The sequence below is a fragment of the Cuculus canorus genome, chromosome 1, assembly GCF_017976375.1.
Source record: "Cuculus canorus isolate bCucCan1 chromosome 1, bCucCan1.pri, whole genome shotgun sequence".
In the NCBI taxonomy this organism is placed as follows: domain Eukaryota; kingdom Metazoa; phylum Chordata; class Aves; order Cuculiformes; family Cuculidae; genus Cuculus; species Cuculus canorus.
Window position 1 is genome coordinate 204732159 of NC_071401.1, and position 6000 is coordinate 204738158.

Genomic DNA, 6000 nt, shown 5'->3' on the forward strand with positions numbered 1-6000 from the left:
GGAGGGATGTCTGCCTCTGGGTTTCTTCCTGCTGTTTTTTCCAGGTTGTCCCACTGCCGTGGAGTTTAGCTCCAGTGTACCTCCCTTCCCATCTCCCTTGGCCTTATTTTGCTACCTCTTTCAGCCTGTTTTTAGTCCGTATTCCCTTCTTCAGATCATCCTTAAAGGAAAAAGCGGCTGGAGCTGGGATATAAAGTAGACTTCTAGGAGCACTGCCAGAACCAATCTGTTTTACTCTGCTGCTGCCGCTTTTGCTGTTCTGCTGTGTCATGGGAAGAGAGTTATCGAGCCACACCAACCCTCGGAAACGGCACCTCAGGCAGAGCCGCTTGCTGCAAACCCAAGCCATGTTTTACAAAGCCAAAGGGTAAGTTTGTCTGGCGCAGGATTTAGGCTGCAAGGAGAAGGCGTCGCTCCCCTTCCCAGGCTCTGACAGGGAGGTCGGTGCACGGTGTTGGGAGATTTGCAGGAAGCAGAGCGGTGGTGGCAGCAGTGACAGTGCATCATCACACAGCTTTATTTCATTTTGTCAAGCCAAGATGCTTTAAGTTACAGCTGAGCAGAAAAGCAAAACAACACATTTCTGTAAAAAGAGCGCTTTTTCCCAAATTTGTTTTGAATTCTTGCAACGAGGTCTTGTACTAAGAAAGAGCAGGGATTCTGCCTCCTCTTAAAAAATGTTGTTAGTTATAAAATCTTTACAATCTTGGCTCCTTCCACCCGAGCCCGTTTCCTTCAGAAACTTACTTTCAGAAATGTGAGGTTTGAAGATGACTCTCCTTTCTCTCTCTCCCCTCCCAAGTTTATGTTCCTTGGAAAGGCTTGAAGAAGCCTAAGGCTACATCTGCCTGTGAATGAAAAAGGTTTGAATAAACACTGACATGCACATACACGTGCGTATACATGTGTATGCACAGGATTTAAAGCATCCCATTGAAGTGCACATATAGGAAAATCCTTCATCATGTAATAGGCTTTAATATCTGCCTTAAAATTAATCCCTAACTGATGGGCTCTGTCTTTGCATTGTGGCAGATCACAGGAGGCTCAATAGCTAGAGTTCCTGTGCAGGTTTTTAAAACTGCCAAATAAAATCCTCTATTTGCTGTTGGATTAATTTGTGTTGTGTTTTCACAGAAGCTACCTGGGAAATGCTCATCTTGACAAAGCAAGTAGGAAAACTTTATAGAGCTCCAGTGCTATTTTTCCTCAATAAAAAAAGTCTGTTTGCATGAGGGCAGGACAATATCTGTTACTATTCCACAAAGAAATACTCAAAGGGCCCAGCAGAAGTCTTCAGTTCCCCTGTTAGAGATAACTCTCCCGGGTTCTATTAGAGCCTGAGCTTTGGAGATGGTTCTGCTTACTTGTTAATATTGCCTTTGCTTCTTTTTTGTTCATTTTTGTCACTGAAACGGAATCTTCTTCTTTCACTTCTCTTTCTAAATTGTTTCACTCTTTAGTTCTCATGTTATAGAAAGTGCCGTTTCATTTAGGCTCGCGACAGAAGGAAGCTTGATTTCAGAAAGCAATTTGCAGTAATATATTTTCTTCACCACTCATACGAAAACATTACTACTCAAACAGATCTAAGTATAAACAATGCTGACAGGCCGTCAAAACCAAAACTAAATTGTGAAATTGAGGCAAATAGCCTAGAGAACCTGAAATGTTCCGGTTTCTAAAACACTGGCTGCTGTCAAAAATAGGGTAAGATAAAGCTTTGTTTATGTGTAGAGCAGAGTGTTTGTTGATTGAGTTTCTAAGGTGATGTAGCAGGAAATACTGATCTTAGGAAAAATGACATGAACAAAGCATGAAACTATAATTCAGGAGCTATTTGTCAACTGGTAATAGAAGAAAATAAAAAAGGATATTTAAAAAGCAATGAGAGGTTTTCATTGAACTTTTTCTCTCTCTTGCCAGAAAATATAAAGGCAGCTTCTCACCTGCTCTGCTCTTGTATATAACTATTTGCAAGAGCAGAGCTAAATCATTTATCAGAAGGAATGTTTCCGTCGGATGCAAATACCTGCACTAGTTGCTGTTTCTACGTCACGCCGTGGACGAGATTGATGTTTGAGCAAGGTTATAATGTACCTGCATTTTCTCCAGATTGGTGCCAAGCCTTGCTGAGTCATTTTCCCTGTTTCCATTCTGCAGTCGGCTGCTTGCTTTTCCCTGTTATTTGTGTGGGTCGTAAGCTCAGCAACAGATGAGAATAAATGCTTATATTTCTCTAGGCTGCCTCCCTAAGGAAATAAAGGTTCTGCTGTGCTGCTTTTCTGTTCACATACATGTCCATCCACCTCTCCCAAAAGATTCTGAACCCGTTAATGAATTTCAGATGAATTTGGGAGAAAGCAGATGTTTCAAAGACAGTTATGTTCCTGCAAATTGCACATGGAAAGGAAAGAGAGATCTGGATCAGAAATGGAAGCAGAACTTAGCTATAAGGTGTCAGGGCTGGCAGCCACCTTTCAGTCACCCAGCTCCTGCGTACCAGGCAGTTAATCTATATGTAGCTACATCAAGCGGCAGCACTCCCATATCCTAACTAGTGTAGTTTCCAGTGGCAGGGAAGAGATATCATGGAGAAGCAGAAGAATCAGGATAGTTCAAGGAACAGGTTGTTTCCAAAGCAAAATGATCTAGCTTTTGTGTCACCCCCAAGACAAACCATGGTGGAGGAGCTGGGTCAGGTTGTTCTTAGAGCTAGCACAGCTTGCCAGTCTAGTGCTCTGTTGATCTTGGCAGTAAAGCTATAGGCAAAGATACCCCATCCACACCTCACCCCAATGTGGGCAGTAGATGCATTGCTGCTGAGATGTCACCATCCTCAAGTGAAGAGCAGTCTCAACCACAGGCTTGAGCCTTCTGAGTCCTACAGCTCCACTCTCCCATCTACCTTTCTGGCGTAGCCTTGCTGTAGCTGAGGATCAGTGTTAGCTCATGATTGAGAAGAGCCAAGCCTGGAGTGTCTCCTCATGGACCAAATGAAAATGTGCTGAGTTCCTGCCTCAGCTGCAGCCCTCCCAAATACCTAACTGAAATTATGGCATGGGAGAGCTGTAGCCCTGCATTTCCACCTCAAGGTATGCTGGGAGGCAAACACAAGGATGATAGTGAGGACAGGACCAGAGGACAGGACCAGGTCCATTCTTACCTGAGAGCAAAGCCTTCATCTGTAAGTCCTTTCTCTGCCAGCTGCGCCTCTCTTGGACCAGTCACTGCCGGACAGATACCCTAACACTGTGCAGAACATGCGCTCTCATCTCAATTGCAATGAGTTTGATGCAGCAAACGCTTTCAGAGTGACAAACTGCAAGCTAAAAAAAGCAATGCCTTCATATGCATAAACTGGATGCACAAAATATGTATTTTGTGTCACCTCCCTTATGTCCCATATTTGTTCCTGCAGCAATGACAAACGGCGTATGTTCTGACAATACCACACTGTCTGAATGGACTCCTGCAAAGCCAGCAGGGATCTGGCACTGATACAGTTTGAAACTAAGGTATTAGTTTTTCTACCATGAGATGCCATGTACGGACCTTGTCTGGAAGGAAGACTTTTACATATAAGTTTAGATTCATTAACCTCCGATGATTAATCTATAAAATTGGAGCCAGGCTCCCTATCCAGGAGCACATTATTATCTCTGTTACAGCTACTAGACACCAACTAAGATCAAGGGCCTCGTTTTCCTGGACACCGTGTAGTCATACCTGAGGAGATGACCTCTGCCTCGAGGGGCTTACAAAGCAAAAAGACAAAAGAGTGAGCAGTATAACTCTCAGGCAGAGCAAACACGGTGACCTTTTGCAAATGTCAGGTTGATACCATGATCTGGAAGTGGAAGGGGTTTATCAGAGGGTAGGTGGGTCAAGAGGGATGAGAGATGCTCGGGGTTGTGGGGTGAGATGAAGGAAAAGCCGTAGCTAAAGTTGTGAGATATGAGATGGAGAGAAAGAATACGCAGAGCATTATATGGTCAATTGTTTCATCCAGGATAAAAAACAGGGTGGGGAAGAGTCTGATGACCCAGCCCACAGCTCGCAGTATAACCTGATCCTACATGTAGCCTATTCCCCAAAGCCACAGAGCCTGGAGAGGGCAGATGGAGAAGGCAGAGTTTGGACAGCATGGTTCCTCCTACATGCTGGTTCCGCACAGGCAGCTGGGGGTGTGATAACCCTGGTTTTGGGTTTGTTTCTCTCTGTGGCTCGGCCTCTGCAGCTGTGTTTGCTGCAGCTGAGCCTCAGGGCTGGTGCGAGACATAGTTCAGCGCTCTAAGTCCAGGGCAGCACATAATTGAATATTAACAGGAACAGCTTCAGGAGCTACTGGGACTCAGGAAGTCACAATTCCTTCTCTGCTGCTCCTTCGTCTTAGTGGGAGGTGATTGCTGGAGGCCTTAATGGATGTGAGACATAATATGCTTCCCTCACATTAGCTCCAGCTTGCAAACTGAGGCTTTAACCACATCCTACCCTCTCTGATCATTTCCTTATGCACCTTTTCAACAACATGTGAAATGCACTAGCTACAGCCACCCCAGCGTCCCACAGGCCACCAAACAGAGAGGTGCAGAGACCATATGAACATTGATTTTACACATGATTTCTGCAGTAAATGAAGGGGTTTTCACCTTTAAGGTTTATCAAAATTCACAAAATAAAAATTATTGAACTCTTTGCTTCTGTTGCTTTTGGCAACAGGGACTATTTATTTGCTGAATAAGGATGCTATAAACATCATAAAAGGTCCATAAAACGATTTTTAAGTTGAGAACCTTTAGTATCACACTTTTAGCAAATATTCAAGGTAAAATAAAGCAACAAATTCATAGGTACTGGTGACTCTCCGTGCTGCCTGTCAAGACCATTTAGAGCTTACCAGCACTGAATTGCTCCCTCTCATAAAGAAAGAACAGACATTGTTCCTTCCTCAAAATCACACTGCAGATCTTCTGCAGAGACTTAAGAGAAAGATGGGAACAGACTTTTCAACAGGCCCTGTAGCAATAGGACAAGACGTAATGGTTTTAAATTAAAAGATGGTATATTCAGACTAGATATAAGGAAGACATCTTTAACAGTGAGGCTGGTGAAACACTGGAACAGGTTGCCCATAGGGGTGGTAGAAGCCCCATCCGTGGAAACCTCCAAGGTAATGTTGAATGGGGCTGTGAGAAACCAGACTGCATTGAAGGTGTCCCTGCTAATTGCAGAGAGTTTAGACTAGATGACCTTTAAATGTCCCTTCCAAGCCAAACCATTCCTTTATTCTATGATTCTCTCTATTATAGATTAAGGAATTCAGTCTACAATCATGCTACTTGTATGGAATAACCAAAGCTTTTTACAAGAAGAGAGATATCCACAGAAATTTGTTCATGCCCTCTGATCATTCAGAACTTCATGCTAGTCTAAGAAGGGAGAAGGTAACAGCTTCAAGAGCACTAGAAAATTCACAAAGACTTTAAGGGCTACGCTGACAACAGTCAAAATCTTAAATTCCCTCCTCCTCTCTTTATTTTTCTCTTTTCTCCTATTTTGAAACCCATAATGTTCTCTATCTTGTTGTATTACTTTCCTTCAGGTTCACCAGCATTTATTCATTCCTTGATCCCTTTATTTTTTTAAAGGGCTCTTCGTCAATCTCCTTTCTTCATTAGGTGATGTACAATAGACTCTGCCATGAGACTGTCACTGGTTTTGTTTGATTTCTCTCTTACTTTATCTCTACCCAGAGATATCCAACAAATATTCTTCTGTCAAGCACATGCTGTCTGTGGGGGACCTACAGAGAAGGAGTCTCTTCGTTCTGCTCATATGGAGCTACATTGGTTACTTCAAAGAAAACTGGTGAAGCTGTTTAACACACTGGAGGAAGGACTGATTTTCTTATTGGTTGCAGAAAGCTCCATGCTTCATTTGGTATTGATGGCTTCTTCCTGGTTTTAGGTAATTCATTAACACTAGCAGTGTGTTTGG